Source organism: Macaca fascicularis, chromosome 9, assembly GCF_037993035.2.
Source record: "Macaca fascicularis isolate 582-1 chromosome 9, T2T-MFA8v1.1".
NCBI lineage: Eukaryota > Metazoa > Chordata > Mammalia > Primates > Cercopithecidae > Macaca > Macaca fascicularis.
In genome coordinates, this window is record NC_088383.1 from 2,999,208 (window position 1) to 3,018,489 (window position 19,282).

General features: G+C 39.6%; 1 long non-coding RNA gene across 2 annotated transcripts; it reads left to right on the forward strand.

The window, feature by feature from the left end:
• Nucleotides 1-622: 622 nt before the first annotated feature.
• LOC123575498 (uncharacterized) lies at nt 623-15,766 on the forward strand. Of its 2 annotated transcripts, none has more exons than XR_012417200.1 (2): nt 623-730; nt 15,547-15,766. It is a non-coding gene; the product is annotated as an uncharacterized lncRNA (long non-coding RNA). The 2 variants fall into 2 exon arrangements; XR_010577663.1 differs by lacking the exon at nt 623-730 and adding an exon at nt 14,321-14,456.
• The last annotated feature ends 3,516 nt before the right edge of the window (nt 15,767-19,282 follow it).

A 19,282-nucleotide genomic window follows, 5' to 3' on the forward strand; every position in this document is an offset into this window, starting at 1 on the left:
AAAAAAAAGAACTTTCAACACAGGAAAGATGTAAGCATTCAAAGCAAAACAAGCACTCCACACAAACACAACAATAGAATATCAAAACACAACGATGAGTTTAGAATACTAGTTATCAGAGTGCACCCAACACACAGTGAATTCACCTGTCATGATAGGGTTTGTGAACTATTTACTAAAATAAATTCTCATCAAACCAGGAAGGAAAAATAACATTGTTCCTGGAACAGCCCAGACAACAAAAGAAATTAACCAAAGAAATTAACAGAAGAAAATGGTAACTAAAACAACAAGAAAACATTGATGTCACTCCCTTTTTGTTATGGTCCCCTCGTTTCTAAAATGGAATAACGTTGAAAGAAACTTCAACCGAATTCCCCGCCTTTCTCTAGCTCAAGATGAGGAATCCCTGGACTGTGTCCTGAGCACGGACACCTGGCTCCTCCCAGACAAAGTTTTGCTGTAACCTACCTGATCTGCCTCTAGTGTAGCTATTTTACAGACTGGAGAAAATCTGATACAAATTAATGAAAAGACGTTAATGCTGGCAGATGGCTCCCGAGTACTCGGAGCTGTTCTAATACCTGTTTTACAGAAGTAATCTGCTCTGCCGTTATTCTCAGCCATTGTGAGCTGATAATGACCCGGGAGAGCAGAACCAGGCCTGCACACGGCTGCCACTTCTGATTTCATTAGTCTTTCACTGCAGGCAAAATGAAGGCACTAAATGGTAAGTTAATTGTTTCTTTGCTGCCGTACCTCCCTTGGGTGCATTGTGTCATTGTTAACACTGATATATTAAGATAGGCACTTTATGGTGGTTGCCAACAACACAACATTAATGGGTTTTTATTCCTACCAACTGCAAGAATAAGTTCAGCTCATTTCCCTGAGCTTCATATTGTTGTGAGGACTCTCCTTCACTGGAAATAGTAACCCTTCCATCTGACAGAAAGGCTTGCTTATATCATAACTTCTATAAGATCTCACTGAAAACTGCGTAGACCTCGGGTTTACTTGTGTTACTAGAATAGAAGTAACTCCCACTTACAGGAGGGTGACATGAGGAGCCCTGTGAACCTGTTTCCAGTGAAACAATTATCACTAGTGAAAATTATTTAAAAAATAATAATAATAAAGTTTTTTGAATTGTTCTAAGGGCACACAGTAAATGAGGAAGCATTTATTTGAGAAAATCTATGAAGACTCAGTAAGAACAGCAGGAATCTATGCTACCTGGGCCATGATTGCTCTGCAGCCGTCCCTCCCTCACTCAGCTGGGCAGTGCTCCACTCGCAGTGGCTGGGACCAATGAGATAAGGATCTCCTTTTGCTCAGATCCCAGTAAAGGACTACAGTATCCCACCAAAAAGGGCATGCTACCAGCATGTCTCATCTACTCAACCCCTGAGTTTCAGAGACTAAATTACTGGTGCTCATGGCTGAGAGATTGGGAGTTCCCTTCCTCTACCTAGCCCCTATAGAGGGTGGAGGCTGTACTCCAAGCACAGCAGGCAAGAACGCTGGGGTCCTGATAGCCCTCGATCCAGCACTTGCAGGAAACAGTTTCTATGCCGAGAAAACAAGCTAAAAGAGTCAGAATCCACTTCCCTCTTCAGAACCAGAGTCTGTTCCCCGTCACCCACAAAAGTGGCTCAGAAGAGGGGAGGCAAGCCATAAGAACAGGAAGCACTAGTGCTCTCCCTACAGCAACTGACTTGATTTGAAAAAATCTTGGGAGGTACCAGCCTAAGGGTAGTCTTAAAAACAAAGAATATTTTGGTGTTAAACCGTTAAGTGGATAATTATAGCAAAATAAAAGCAGTACAATATGCATATGCTGCCTAGTTTATCAGAGATAACTAATAAAACTATTAAGAACTAGTAAAAAAAAATACTGTCCTCAAAACTACCTTTGCCTGAGAGTAACATGAACAGTGTAGTAGATATGAAGTCCCAGCTCTTATTCCCCTTTGGAAACAAAATACAGCAACAAGAGAATGATCAAACCAATACACAGGAGCTCTGGAAAGCCACCCAGGGTTTACAGCAACCAGGTGAATCCTAATCAAGAAAAAGCCATCATCAAAATGCTAGAAAGAATGTTGGAGCATTTTACTTCTTCTTGACTCACCCTCTACCAGAGTGATCTTGGTCTGTGGGATGTGGAAAAATAGTCTTATTTCCAACATTCTAACCTGTCCAGGGGCTACCTAAAGGATGGATCTTGGTATAGCCTAACTCAGATCCTAGTTAGGAAAAGTAGTGAGTACTACTGTCGAAGCTGCAGTGAGATTAACATTTCTGGGGCAAAAGATAACTGCTGGATATAAACAGTAGAACACTCAAGGCTTAAGGAAACACTAGGTGAGACTCTTTAAGGAATAAAAGACATTCAAAGCAGCCACATGTACAGGAGAATTAAGAAAGCCACAGACACAGGCCAAGGAAAGATATATGTTCCAAAAAAGTCCTGAAAAGACTATAAGCTTTTTCCTTCAGCAGATCCCCAGGATCAGAGCAAATCCAGCTAATTGGAGAAGTGCTGGCCAACGACAAAGTCAGCGTGCAAAATGTAGAAAGGGCTTTTGTTTTTCACATGCCCATTTTTCAACAGCAATAACAACAAAATTCCAAAGCATAGAATAAAACGGGGAAAAAAATCAGCTTTCAGAGAAAAAAGTAAGTTGACAGAAATCAACCCTCAGGAAACTCAAATATCAGTCTTACTCAAAAAGTACTTAGGATAAAACTCTTAAATGTAACCAGAGAGATAAAGAAAAATATAGACAAAAAAAAACCAGACAATAAATAGACACAATGAGGATATCAGATCAGAGACATAAATTATTTTTTAAAGGTATGAAACAAAAATACTGGAGCTAAGAAATAGATTAATTGCAATGAAATATGTATTAGAAGGGATCCATAGCAGATTTGAACAGGCAGAAGAAAGAGGGAACAAATTTGAAGGGAGGCCACTTACAAATAGCAATTCAGAGAAGCAAAAACAAAAAAGAATGAAGAGAAAGAAATGAAGCCTAAGGGACTTATGGGGCATGACCTAGTAGTTTAATATACACATTATGGGGCTCCTACAAGGAGAACAGAGAGCTTATTTGAAAAAATAATGTTAGAAAACTTCCCAAATCTGATGAAAAACATCAATCTGTACATCCAAGAAGATCAATGAACTCCAGGTATAATAAATGAAAGAAATCACAACCAGCCATAATATTTAAAAACTGCTGAAAGGCAAAGACAAAGAGAAAAATTGGAAAGCAGCAAGAAAATAAAGCAAGAAATCTCCAAGAAGATTAGGAATTGTCTTCTCAGTAGAAACAATGAAGGCCAGAAGGCACTAGGATGACACATTCACTGTGGTAGAAACAAAAACCAAAAAACCAAAAACAATCAAACAAACAAACAAAAACAATTAAGAATCTATATCCAGCAAAACTATCATTTAAAAAATAAGATAAAACAAATGCATTCCAAGATAAGCAAAAACTGAAATAATTTGTTGCTTGTTGACCTTTCTTACAATAAATATTTTAAAACTTTTTGGGTTAAAAATAAGTGATTCAAAATAGTCATTTGAATTCACATTTAAAATAAAACTGCGAGAACTGATATAAGTAACTATGTAATTCCAAAGACTGTATAAGCACATTTTGCCTCTTAACTGACAAAAAATGAATTATATAAAACAATATACATATAATTGTATTGCTGAGCCTAGAGAAATAGAGAAATGCAATGTATTTGACACTAACAGCATAAAGAAGCTGTGTGGAAGCACAGATGTATTGTAACAGAAGGAAATGACACCAAATGATATCTATAGTCCACTGAAACAAATGCCAAGAACCAGAAAGAGAAAATAAGAAGGTTAACGTAACAAATTCTATTAATACATATTTGCTCACCTTCATTTTCACAGGACTTTTAATAGACATAAAGTAAAAATTATGGCAAATTATTGTTTTTTATCACATATACATTTAATACATATAAAAAATACAAAAGATGAGAAAAATAAATATAGCTGTATAGAAGTAACATTTCTATATATTACTTGACCTGAGATAATATAAATCTAAAGTAGGTTCTGATAATCTTAGAAGTATATGGTATGCCCAAGTAACCACCTGAAAATAAACTTAAAAATCTGTGAAAAAATAAAGGAATAAAAACTTTACACTGGAAAATGCTCACTTAATGGAAAAGAAAGTTGTATAGTAGTAATAAGAGAACACTAAGATAAGAGATATTTAGAAAACAAATATAATGACAAATATAATTTAATATTATCAATAATATTAAAGGTAAAAGGATTAAATCATTCATTCGAAAGAAATATATTGTAAAACTAAATAAAGCAATATCTCTGTTACGTCTGCAGGAGACACACAACAGATTCAAAACACAAATATGTTGAATGCAAAGCATGAAAAAACATACATAATGCAAACAGTGACCCCAAGAAATCTGGAATGGTTATATCAATATCACATAAAAGGGTTTCTTTAAAAATGAAAATATTACTACAGATATAGACATGTTATAATGATAAAATTGTTAATCCATCAGAGAAATATAACAACTATAAACATATATGCATATAAAACCGATCCTTAAAGTTCATGAAGTAAAGATTGCCAGAATTGTAAGAATATTTCAAGACAAATGAAGATTGACATTTCAAGAATAATAATTGGAGACTTCAATATCATATTTTCAATAGTGAATGGAGCAACTAGGCAGAAGATCAACGAGGAAATAAAAAACTTGAACAACACTATAAACCAACTAGACACAATGGACAAACATCATCTAATAGCAGAATACACACTCTCTTCAAAGACATATGAAACATTCAACAAAATAGAACATATGCTAAGACATAAAACAAGACTATAAATTTGAAAGGTTGAAACCATACAAAATATGTCCTTCAAGCACAATAAAATGAAATTAATAGCAAAGAAATTGGGAATTGCATACTGTGAAAATTAATGCTCTCTTAAATAACCAATAAGTTAGGAAAGAAATTGCAAGCAATATTAGAAAATATGGGTTAAATAAAAAAAGATGACATACCATACCAAAACTTATTGTATGCAGTCAAATAAATGCTTAAAAGAAAACATATAACTGTAAATGCCTACCCTAAAATGAATAAAGATTTCAATTCAATAAACTGACCTTCCATCTTATGACACTAGATAAAGAGCAAATAATCTCAAAGTAAACTGAATAAAGAAAATGCTAAAGATTATAGAGAACATTTATGAAACAGGAAATGGAATTGCAATAGTAAATCAATGAAACTGAAAGCTTGTTCTAGAAAAGGATCAACAAAATTGACAACTTAAGGGCTAAACTGACCAACTAAAATAAAAGAGACAATTCAAATTACTAAAATCAGAAATGAAAGATGGAACATCACTGCCAAACTTAGAGAAATAAAAAGAATTAAAAGGGAATACTATAAATAACTGCATGTCAAAAAATAAGATAACGTAGATGAAATTGATAAATTATTAGGAAGCAACAAACTATTGAAAATGACCCAAGAAAAAGTAGATAATCTGAATAGACAGGAAAAATAGAAAGAAGACAAGAAATAAAATACATATAAGAATAAAAGATAACAATAAAAATAAGACTATAAAAAGTAAGACAAGAAAAAGACAAGAAAATAATAATTGTGAAACACTTCATATAAAAATCAGGCCCAGATGGCTTCCCTAGTGAGTTATACCAAACATTTAAAATAGAATTAATACCAATTATTCACAAACTCTTCCAAAAAATAAAAGTAGCAAATACTCTCCAAACAATTTGAAAAGAATAGCATTACGTGCAAGCCAGACCTAAAAATGACATCACAAGAAAACAAACAAACAAAAAACCAAAAAATCTATACACCAATATATCTTTTAAATATCCATGCAAAAGTCCTCAACAAAATACTAGAAGGTGGATTACAGCAAAGCATTTTACAAAATCCAACACTCTTTCATGATGAAAATGCTCAGCAACCTAAGGATAGGAAGGAATTTCCTGGACCTTTTAAGGGCCTCTACAGGAAACAAACAAACAAAACAACTCAACAAATCCAAAATCTTAACTCACTGTGAAAGACCGAATGCTTTCCGCCTGAATTAGAAACAAACAAATAGATACTTGTCTGTCCTCACTACTTCTATTCAATCTGGTACTGGAGATTCTATCTAGACAATTAGGTGAGAAAATAAAATATTACTGGAGAACCCACCCTTCTCAATATCAAGTTTACCAAAAAGCAACAGTAATCAATTAATATGGGACTAACATAAAGATAAACATATGGTATATCAGAAGACAGTTGAGAGTCCAGAAATAAATCTTTACATTTATAGTTAACTGAATTTCAACAAAGGTACCAGCACCATTAAGTAAGGGGACAAAGACTCATTTTAACAAGCGGTTTGGGATAACTGGATATCCACATATGAAAAATGAAGCTGCACCTGTACTAGCACCATAAAATTAACTAAAAATGGCTCAAATACTTAAATGCAAGAGTGAACATTATAAAATTCCTATAAGAAAACATAGGAGTCAATCTTTCTGATCCTTGATTAGGTAATGGAGTCATATAAAGGAATTGCATTTAGAATACATAAAGAACTCTTAAAACTCAATAATAAAAAGACAAGCAACCCAATTTAAGAATGGAGAAAAGGTCTGAATAAACATTCTCCATAAAAGATATGCAAATGGACAATGAGCACATGAAAACATGATCAAGATTATTAACTATCAAGAAAATGCAACTCAAAGCTATTATGTGATGTCACTTTACACCCACCAAATTGTCTATATTTAAAAAAAAAAAGACATAATAACGAGTGTTGGTGAGGGTACAGTAAAATTGAAATTTTGTACATTTCTAGCGGGAACATAAAATAGCACAGCTGCAAAGAAAATAACATGGAAGTTCCATGAAAGGTTAAACAGAAGAATTACCATATAACCCAACAATCCTACTTCCAAGTATCCGCCCGAGAAAGAAAATATATGCCTATGCAAAATCATGTACATGCATGTTCACACCAGCATTCTTCACAATAGCCAAAAGGCGCAAATTATCCAAACATCTTTCAAATGATGAATGGGTAAATAAAATGTGATATATCCACATAACGGAATATAGTTTAACAATAAAAATAAATGAAATATTAGCAGGTGTTACATGAATAAGCACTGAAAACATTGCCCTAAGTTTTAAAAAAGGCACATATTATGTAATTCCATTTATATAAAAATGTCAAAAACTTGGAAAATCTATACAGAAGAGGAGTACAATAGTGGTTGACTATGTCCGGGAGGTTGAGGGGAATTGAGGCGTGACTGTTAGCAAGTACGGGCTTCCTTTTGAGATGGTGAAAATATCATAAAGTTGATTGTGGTGGTGAATGCACAACTCTGTGAATATACCTAAACCCATTAAATTTTACTTTTTATATATATGCAGTTTCAACTTTAAAATGAATTGATTGTTACAAGTGCTCGGTTCCTTATTTCCTAATTATGATTACAATATGTGATATTTCTTCAACGGCATTAAAATCAAGCTGTTGCAAGAGCTCCTCATAAACGGAAGGTAAGAATTTGGTATATAATCATACCACTATAAAAGTTCTTTTAACTCAGAAAGCCAGATCCGGGAGAGAATAAATTTCTGTTGTTTTAAGTCATCCAGGTAGTGGTAATTTGCTGTTGGTTGAGTGCGTGTGTGTGTGTGTGGGGGGGGTGTATGCGTGTGTGCACACTTGGGAATGGTGGTGTAATTGTGGAGCACACGGACTGAACTACTGAACCATGATGGGATTACAGCTACAGGACAAGGAGGTGCAATCACATATCATTGTCCTGACTAATGGAGGCGACGGCTGGGTGTTCCACCTGCCCCCTTCTTACAATAACTGTTTGGTGTCACTCTGTTTCAGGGTAATACTGTCTACAGCAGCTTTTCATCCTAAGAGCTGAGTGGTGCCAAAAGTAATTAGCAATGCATTTGTCAAAAACAGTGTCTCAATTCAGGTGCTAGAATTTGGCAGAGGCCCTAGGATGATATTGTATAACAATGTGTGTCGTGAGTCAGAAAACATATTGACGATGTTTCCGTTTAAAATTGTTTTTAGTTTTTCAAAAAACTGTGTCTTTTTAAGAAATATAATAAAGGATAATCTTATAGTTATAATTTTTCTTTTCAGTGTTCATACAAGCCCCCTGATAAAAATAAGCAGAGATTACAGTCCAGAATGATATTTAATTAATGTGTCCCAATGCAATATTTTGTAATCAAACGGGGAAGAGACACTCTATTTAAAACTTTAATTGTTACCAATCATCATGGGGTATGCTAAATAATATTTTCTGGTTACTTCAGTTTTCATTGGAATTTCAATTTCAATGGGCATAAAATGTAAGTTTGGGGTGACTACTGGAATCGTAGGATCGTGGTCCCTGAAAGCACCAATAAGCAACCCCTCTTCAGAGGAGTGTGGCGAAAGCTCCTCAGTTAATCCATTAATTACACATTTGGTGTCTGCACTGGTAACTACAGTCACCCCCTCCCTTTATCCGCAGGGATATGTTCCAGGACCACCAGGGGACGCCTGAAACCCCAGATTGCCATCAGTTGAAATACATTGCTGTTCATGTCTTCCACCCACAAATTGAATGCCCTTTCTATGTTAACTAAGCATTTATCACACACTGTGCCTGTATGTTGTGCAGTTTGAGGTGGAACAACAAAACTGACATGAATTTCTTTTTCCTTCTCCACAGTTTCAAGGACAGAAGATTCATTTTACAGGAAATCTTAGCCACCTGAGTATATAATTTTTTTTCTTTCCTCAAGTTAAGAACTTCTGCCTTTTCACTTAAAGGAAGCACTTAATAACATAACTCCTCTTTGGCATCTCCAAATTGTCAGCCTCACTACTCTTGCACATGGGGCCACTATTAAGTAAAAAATAGGGTCACCTGAACGCCAGCTGCGCTATCAGCACAGTCAATCTAATCACCAAGACAGCTGCTAAGTGATTAATGGGCGGGTAGTGTCCAAGATGTGGATACACTGGAAAAAGCAATGATTCATGTACTGGGTGGGACAGAGCAGGATGGGGGCAGATGATATCACACTACTCAGAATGGAGCTCAATTTAAAACTTTACATTGTCTGTTTTTGAAATTTTTCATTTAATATTTTTGGATTCCAGTTGATCGCAGGCAACTAAAACCACAGAAAGCAAAACTGGATATGCAGGACGACTCTCCTCTAAGGCCCACCATCAGCTCAACATTAAAGAGCAATAGGGGAGCCATGGTCTCAGCAGTGGCTGGATCGTTGTCCCTGAGACCTGTTCTCAACCATACTTCCCTGTTCTTTCCAGAAGCTTAGTGTACCCAAATTGCTTACCACTATTCGGAAGTTAATTGGCAAATATCTTTCAAAATCTAAAACATATTTTCTTTGACACGTCGATTCCATTGCTAATAATTTAGCTTTGTTGATATTTCTAAGAAAGGCCAGGACCAGAGTGCAGTGGCTCAAGCCTGAAATCCCAGCATTTTAGGAAGCCAAGGTAGGTGGATCACCTGAGGTCAGGAGTTTGAGGACAGCCTGGTCAACATGGTGAAACCCCATCTCTAAAATTAGCCGGGCATGGTGGCTCATGCCTATAATCCGAGCTACTCGGGAGGTTGAGGCAGGAGAATCCCTTGAACCCGAGAGGCAGAGGTTGCAGTGAGCTGAGATCACGCCACTGGACTCCAGCTTGGGTGACAGAGTGAGACTCTGTCAAAAAAAAAAGAAGAAGAAGGAAAGAGGAAGAAAAGAGGGAGGAAGGAAGGAAGGGAGGGAGGGAGGGTGGGAGGGAGGAAGGAAGGAAGGAAGGAAGGCCAAAACAAAAACAACAACAAAACTCCTTTAATATCAACCCTTGACAACCCCCTCCTCTTGAACTAAAAGTGAATAATGAAATCCTACTGTGTTCCTTTGGTATTCGGCAGGCCACACAAAGGGCTGCGGGGCCTCTGCAGAGCTGGCTGGTATCTGTAAACTCTGTTAAACCTCATTCTCTGATCGAAACTCTACTTCATGTTTGTAAAATAATTTAAGGGTAAGCCCACCTTGTGGTGTCTGGAAATAATTTATATATTCCCTCATTTGACAGTCATGTAACACTCTTCTGTCCTGAGTCAAAAGGGTCACAATTATATATATTTTTGTGTACTCAACTTCTACCCTGAGGAAAACAAAAAGTGTGGAGGCATTGCAAAATAAACCACCCGTGTGTACTAGGACGTGTTTCACCAGCCACCTGGTAGCTGTGGGCCCAAGAGAGTCAGGGTGATGAATAAAACTTCATCCTCAGGCACTGAGTGGGTTACAGCATAGAGAGATCTGGGAATAAATTAACAGCTCTGTCAGGAAGGACCAGTCTTTGTCTCTTGGTAGCCTAAAATGTTCTTTTATTAATATCCAAGAAATCATAGTATGGTTGAATTCCAAGAAGAAATTCCAAGTTTCACAGACACTAGCAAAATATAGGTTCAAAATTGCATGCACACACACAAACACCCATACACAGTCATCATGCAGTCACTGATACACAGAAACATACACATACATAGGTACACACATACACACCCACACACACACACTCACACATACTCAGAGAGGAGAGAAAATTCTACAATTTTGGGTAACAGAAAAACCTAAAATACCTACATAGTCAATTAATAGAAAAACGATTAAAATAAATTGTGATTAAAACTGATTAAAATATTTATTTCATAAATTATGAAATTATGAATTTCAATACAATGAAATGCAATCAACCTTCAAACAGGATGAGATGCTTCTCTATGTACTGATAGGAAATGTTCTAATATTTCATTAGAACAAGTACAAAGGTACATATGCCATTTGATTCTATTTGTGTTAAAATGAAAGCTATCTTGCTGACTCATGTGCAAAAATCTTTTCAGAAGGAACACTAAGAATCATGTCAATTGCTACTTAGAGGAGAGTGAATGGGGCAAGGAATTTATGACAAATTACATTTTACTTTTCAGTGTAAGCCTTTATTTTTTTTACTTTGTGCATAGACTAAAATTATATGTGTGTGTGTGTGTGTGTGTGTGTATATATATATATATATATATATATATATATATTTACACATTTCCATGCCGAGAGGAAACTGCTCCTTCACTTCACACCCCCACTTTGAGATCCCTTCTGTCTGATGCCTTCCCTGTGTGTAAGGACTGTTTCCTTTTTTAAGGCAATTAATAACCATATCACTCCAAAATTGTTTAATAATAGGCTGTCTCATATTGGCAACTGTTTGGGAGTCTGTGGTGGTTCCCAGGACTGTCATCATGTCCAACGTGTCAACCACACAATCTACTTCTCGTTTTAACTTTACAATCCTTCATAGAAAGTTTAGTGCATAGTGGATAGAAATCAATATGTTGATGTCACATGCAATCAGAATACCTTTCGGATGAAAAACAGCGAAGGTTTCAAATGACATTCACATCCATGGTTGTCACATTTGTGGGCCTTAAATGTCGACCCTGAAGACAGAGGGGACACAAAGAAAGACCACTTGGAGATTGCCTCTTGCTCCCTAGGCTTTGAGGGGCTGCTTTTAAACTAGTTTGGTTTGGTTTAATTCACTGAGGCTGGTTAATTATTTCATTCTTTTTATAAACGCGCCGTGAGTGCCCACTGTGCCCTGGCTTGTTCCAGGTGCGGGGCATGCAAAGACGAACCAGGCTGGCTCTGAGGGTTTGCTCATGATGGCACCTGCTTCACAGCCTGTGGTCGGTGGGTCCAGCCAAGTCTCATCGCAGTGCATGTTTCCCAGACCAATCCTGGTACCTCCTGAGTTAGCTCAGGTCCTTTGAGAAACAGGAGTGAAACCAACGTGTAAGAAGTCTATTGGAGAATATGCCTGTGAGGGATGAACAGGGGTAACACGGGCTGTCAGGGAGCACCTTCCACCACGGGTCAAGCCTCACCGCCTGAAAAGGGAGGGGCAGGAATGGGTGGTGCAAGGTAGGAAGAGACTCAAAGGCACACTCTAAGAGAGGGTGGGCTCCTCCCAGAGGAGGCCTTCAGCTGAATCATCCAAGAGGGATCTGGTGACTGTGGGAGTGGGGGGCACAAGCATCCCACAGTGCTGAGTCATGGGCTGGGGCCTGTCTGATGAAAACACAGCCCTGGTGTGAATACAGAGATAAGTCCAGAAAGGTAGGGACTGAAGTTGTCAGATAACAAGCTCCCCAGGTCATAAATGTCACTGGGGTAAATAAAGCAAGATACAAAGAGGAACCTTTGGGGCACTGATATTTGGGATGAGGAGAGCCAGGCAGGCATCAGAAGGCAAGTGCAGGTGTCCAGGAAAGGGGTCGAGTGACCCAGAGAAGGATGGGGATCAGGAGAATGACTGGGACTGGGATTCTGGGGTGAAGGGAGAGCCAGCAGGGGTTGGATGCAGACAAGGACAGACCCCATGGGACATGCCCCTGGACGTGACAGGGAGAGGGAAGTGGGGACTCCACAGCATCTGGGCTGGGCGCCTGGGCAGTGGCTGTCCCATCCACTGCTGCCATGTGGACCACATGCGGTGGGGAAGCCCAGTGGGTTCTGGACTGGGTGGAGATGAAGGTTCACGCTGGGGCTTGTTACATTTGGGAACCAGCAGATGGGGGACCCACAGGACCAGCATAGTTGCTGGGGAATGGGAGGGAAACAGCTGTCTGCGGTCGGCAGCCACCTGCTGTCTTGAGAGCTCCACACAAGCACTGCTGACTTGGCTCCTGTGGGCGTCGGGGCACGGCTCTTCCTGCAAAGATGAGGGCGAGTGCGTTTCCCCAGGCCCAGGCCGGGTGGGGGCCAAGATCCTCAGCCTTGCTGGGCTGCCCAGAGAGGATGGCAGCGTCCTGTCTCTTCCTGCGGGTCTCTTGCCTCAGGGTCTCTCCCCATTTTCTTTCTTTCTATTTTCTTTAACTTTTGGGTTTCGTCTTTTCCCTTCAACATTTCTCCATAGCTGTTTTTCTGTGACGGGGGGTTAAGTCACCAATAACGATAGTTCTGCTCCTATAAGAACCTCAGAGTTCTCTGAACGTGGTTATTTTATCACAAGGCTTACATCCTTTTAGTTCTACCCTGTGTGTTGGAGAGGGAGATCGCCACGGGTGGACCTGCAGGGCACGCAGCAGCGCACCGCGTGTGTTCACTTCACGAAGGCGGGGACTCAGTCCCCGGAGCTGTACACGGTCAAGGCCCAGGTCCTGCCTTCCAGGGTCCCCTCCGAACTCCAGGCTGGTGCAGTGGCCGCTGCTCGAGCCGCTTTGCAGACTTCCTTTATGCCTTCCAAGAGGAACAAAGCAAAAACGTTAACTCACTTCTGCTCATAAAAGTCGCCAAATAAATGAAAATTCGCTAATTTACTGCAGTGCATTCTAGGCAGAAAATGGAGAATTTGCGCACATTTTCCTGGCTCCTTTCCCTGGTCCCACCTGTATCTCTATTACAGGGACAAATGGGGCTAATCTCACTGATGCGATTCAGCACATGAACATGTGCCTGCCGAAGCAAGAACAATTTAATCGTTGACCTGAAGCCCTGGCTGCAACGAACAAGCTTCGTTTTCCTAAGCAGAAGGCAGTGTAAGAGGGAGAGGCACTGAGACCAGCTGCACAAGAGGAGAGACCAGGCGTGCGTGGAGGTGGAGGGGAATTTAGCTTCTTGAGAAACCTGGTGAGGAATAAAATGTACTTGTTTTCATCCGAGTTAGACTTGCTGGACAGGCACACGATTAGGGACACCATCCCCATTTCGGTCACGCTGTTCTGTGTCTAGCTATTAGGACTATGTGCCTAGTAAATGGAAAAATCACACCGATTCCTCCTTTTAAAACAGAGAATAAAGATAGTTTGAGAGTGCAGGTCGAGACAGAGCAATGAAATGTCCAGAATGAGGCATTTTGTTTAAGAGACACGCGTGAAACTCAGAGCTTGACGAGACAGGAAGGCAGAGCTTCACGTGCCATGGACCCTGATTGACAAGGCTTTTAAAGCATGGCTTCACTGTGACTGACAATCATACTGGGGAACAAATGAACAGGTAATTGCAGTTCTGTTCTATCTTTGCATAAATACCAGTGCCCTAAATAGTCCTGCCAGCTTGGAGAGAGATGGTCTGAACCGAGGCTGCCAACCAGAACCTCCACCCCTGTAGAGAGAAAGTCAGATCCCAAACTGCTGTGAAGTAACCAACGCTTTCAAACTCCTTAACTACCAGTGGGATGCACGTCGCATTTGGAGGCAGGAGGCCAGAGAGAATCCCAGACTCATCACTTACTCGTGCATTTCCCAAGGTGGGTCATTTGGACTTTGACTTTCAGTCTTTTCTCAGTTAAAATAGGATTGAAAACACGGAGCCTTCCTAATGCACGCAGGTTCTGTAAGAAGCACGTAAAACGATGCATACAGAAACACTTGGACCATTATTATGGCTACTCTCCAAATTCCATGGACACATTTACCACATTGTATTAAAAGTTGTACATTTATAGGCTGGGCGCGGTGGCTCACGCCTGTAATCCCAGCACTTTGGGAGGCCAACGCAGGCAGATCACAAGGTCAGGAGATTGAGACCATCCTGGCAAACACGGTAAAATCCTGTCTCTACTAAAAATACAAAAAAAAAAAAATTAGCTGGGCATGGTGGCGGGCGCCTGTAATCCCAGCACTTTGGGAGGCCGACGTGGGCAGACCACAAGGTCAGGAGATCAAGACCATCCTGGCAAACACGGTGAAATCCCATCTCTACTAAAAATACAAAAAAAAAAAAAAAAATTAGCCGGGCATGGTGGCGGGTGCCTGTAGTCCCAGCTACTCGGGAGGCTGAGGCAGGAGAATGGCATGAACCGGGGGGGCAGCACTTGCAGTGAGTGGAGATCACACCACTGCGCTCCAGCCTGGGTGACAGAGAGAGACTCCGTCTCAAAAAATTAAAAATTAAAATAAAAATTGTACATTTATTAAACTAACTAGTTAGACGATAGTTTTCTTAAGTAAAACCTCAGATAAATCACTGTTGTATCCTATGGATTTAGTATAATGCTGGTAAAAGCAGGAAATTAACAAAATATATAAATGGAATAAATTTCAATGCTTATTCTAAATGCAGTTTTGAAATCTAAGAAAGCTTCCAAAACCATAAATAGAAAGTTTCTATTCACTCTTCTGTTCATTCATGGAAAGTCCAACAAGAACAAATGGGTGGAATTCTCTTTTCAACACCGTGGCTGTTCCTCTCCGTAAGAAGCACAGGAATGGTAAAGTGGGTAAAAATGACAATCCCATTTGCAACCAAGATTACAGTAACTAAAAAGTGCATGCTGCTAGGAAATGTCGCTGAGGTCACCTTCCAGCTAATTGCTACGTTTTCTGCTCCTTCTGCAGGTTCTGCTGTGACATCCACGGGGCCAACCCTGCTGGAAGCAGGTTCCACTGTGACATCCATGGGGCCAACCCTGCTGGAAGGATTTGGGCCAGGAGGTTATGATCTTCAGTGTCTCCACTCCTTACCATTTCTATTCTTGGAAAGTTGACTAAAATAAACCATAAAATTATCTTGGAAGATGAAAAAATAAAGTTCCCAAAGTGCTGTGCACACCTGAAATGTGAATGATTGGGAGAGTTGTTGCCGGTGAGAGACCCATCTTTGTTTCCCCTCTTGGGTGGCTGCTGCTGTGTGCTGTTAGCCAGAGAGGATTTCCCAAGACACCCCAGGACCTAGCACGCACAGCCCTGTTGCTCTGCTCTCCCACCTCCTACCTAAGAGTTCAATGGATTGTTGTTTAAAACAAAGAGTTCTGAGTTTTATCCCCTGTCGACACAATTAAATCCATGAATTGGCCTTTAGGAAATCATCTCAGGTAATTCTTAGGACTATGCAAATGTGACAGCCTAATAATGAATTCCAAGCATAATTTTTCATCATTGTTGTTATTTTCCTCAGCACCTGCTTCCTGCAGGTGACCCTTACCCTGTCTGCCACCTGCCGACTTCAGCCCAGCACCTAGGATCCTGCTTCCCTGCCTGAGTCCCACCATCCTGCCATGAAGCCTGTGGATAAACAGCATCGAAACCAGAGCCTCAAATGCATGGCTGGGCAAACATATGAGTGTGGAAAAGTCCCAGTAAGGAAGTGGCCAGTTGGAGGTAGAATGCCTAGGAAAAATTCTTGGAATTTATGAGCCAAGGCCTCAGTTTCCTCCTGTGAGCACAGCAGGATTGAATAATTTGCAAGTTACTAATCTGGTCAAAGACACTTGTGTAGATTGCAAGTTGGCTTCTGGAGGAGTGTGCACACCCTCGGCGAGCAAACAGCCACCACGGCCGCAGCCTCGACCACGTGAGCATGCCACACTGAGTTGAACCAGTCAGTGGGTTTCAAGAGAGTATTTCTCACATCATCTTCATGCATTATCAGAGTACATGTGTAAACACCAGAATCAGTATCTAGTTAAAAATAAAAACACCATTTTCCTTACCTTCCTCAGCTTCCTATGAAATCAACACTTCATGCATATTTTTCTTCGGAGAACTTGTATTAAAATACAAAAATATGAAGCGAATATCTATTAGAAAAAATAAGTGAAAGTAGTCCCTTGTATCATTGGAATTTTGTTGTTAAATCTGAAATGCATAGTGTGGCATGCTTGCACTCTCTCTTTTTCTGTTTCTTTCTCCATCTTCCTTGTCTAAATACGAGAACAGTTTTGTCTGAAACATTTTTAGTCTAAAAATAGAATTACCAGAGGGTGTTTTTTTATAGTTTGTTTTTAATGGATCAATTTGTCTTGAGGAAGAGAAAAAAAAAATTTAAAAGCTCTTAAAATCTATACAGGTTTTCAGAACGAGATGCTTTCCTTTGGTGAATATTAAACGACAAGTATTGAGTTTGACAGAAGAATAGTTTAAATTAGCTCTAAAAATGTACTTCCTGATTTTAGGAATTTGGAGAATATTACTAAGATATTCAGTCAATTGTTGATTATTTTTGAGCAGATGAACTGTTTTTCACATTTATAGTCATAAAAACTGTGCAATCAAAGGCATTTATTAAAAAATACTAATAATTAGTAAAGGTAACTACATATTAGAAATTATTTACTAGCTGGAGTTTTACAAAAATTAATAGGTACTATCCTGTCATTTGAAATGACTCTCTTGACCGTTACGTGCAAACCTATCTACGGTAGCTAACTAGCTACATACCTATTAGCAGCTAACTAGCTGCATAACTGTCTAGCAGCTAACTAGTTGCATAACTGTCTCACTAGCAGCTAACTAGCTGCATACCTGTCTAACTAGCAGCCAACTAGCTGCATACCTTTCTACTAGCAGCTAACTAGCTGTATACCTATCTACTTGCAACAAACTAGCTGCATAACTATTAGCAGCTAACTAGCTGCATACCTGTCTATTAGCAGCTAACTAGCTCTATACCTGTCTACTTACAGGTAACTGGCTGTCCATTTACTGTGAAGGGGAGAAGGATCCGATCTGTTAGCGGGCACTCCTATTTCCTGGTAAACACATTATTTTTCCAAAAGCAAATAGAAAACTAGAGAGGCTTTTTGCTCTTTCTGCTCTTGCCTTTTAAAAACTAACAACATGAGAAAAGCAGGGAACAAGAAATAGAAGAAATTCTGAATTAAAACATGGGCCTTGACTTTGAAGACTTGAGTGTCTGAAACTATGAGAGCTTAACCTCACATATTTAAAATAGTCTAATTAAGTACTAGATGGATTCCGCATTCCTCTTCTACTGTATCTGAGCATCGTGTAACAAAAAGCAAGGGAGTGGAAGACCTGAATGGAAAGCTCTGATTTCTCACTGACGAGCTTAATGGTTCATCCATTTGAACCTGGGTTGATTCACTGAGAAAGCACAGCATGAACTGTGGTGGCTGAGAGCGGACAGCAGGGGCCTGTGTTCAGACTCCCACTTCAAGTGGACTCCATCACAACCAAGGTCCTGAGAATTGGAGAAGACGAGGGTGCCGAGATTTATTTTCTCCGATGCTGCTTGCAGACACTATTAATCTCACATAGCAGAGTCTCCTCCTAAGCAAAAAAGTGACCTCAGAGGCCTCTCCACCAGTGTCCCAGCAGCCAGCACCCATCAATCAGAGGTGCCGTGCAGAAAGACAGTCGCTGCCGTCAACAGAGAATTTCCACCAGACAACTTGGAAAGGAGAGCTGGCAGCTGACAGAGCTGAGGGCTATTCCATGTGCTTCACTGTCGTATTCAAAACATGAAGATCTCAGCTCAAAAAACAATTTGTTTAGCCCAGCAATCATAAGCTATTTTAACATATAACTTATTTTTTCTATTTTTTTTAGGTTATATGATATTTCGTGTTATAAAATATCAAAAGTATAAGTAGGTTCCTATGACATGCATTTTACCTGCTTACATTTTTATGCTATCCTTTTATTCACTTATTTTAAATGTGTCATTTTGGTTAATGGAGTGTTGAATATTGATGCAATTTCCTTAGCTATATATTTAAAGAAATGTTAATGTCCATCTCCCCTAGTCTCAGATAGCTATGGAGATATAACACTTGAGGGTAGACCAAAAGATATTTTCTCCTTTACATGTAAATTTCCCACCTACGTGAGTCTCTACATAAAGCAAATAAATTATCAGCACACTATGAGAAGTGGAGAAGCTCACCTAAACTTGGTTTCTGAAATTACAGCCTGAGAGACACTGACGTCTCAAGGTAGGATGGCATCAAGAGCATGCGTCACTTGAATGCAGCTACTGCTGTTCCCATTTGAGCTGAATTTCACGTGGGACTGACAAAAAGTCCTCGCCTGATCATGGAGTGCAGAACCATGATGTCCTAGTCGTAACTTAGGAATACACAATTTCTAATTGCAGGGTAGAATTCCTTTTTTTTTTAGATGGAGTCTCGCTCTGTGGTCCAGGCTGGAGTGCAGTGGCATGATCTTCGCTCACTGCAAGCTCCACCTCCCGGGTTCACGCCATTCTCCTGCCTCAGCCTCCCGAGTAGCTGGGACTACAGGTGCCCACCACCATGCCCAGAGAATTTTTTTTTTGTAATTTTAGTAGAAACGGGGTTTCACCATGTTAGCCAGGATGGTCTCGATCTCCTGA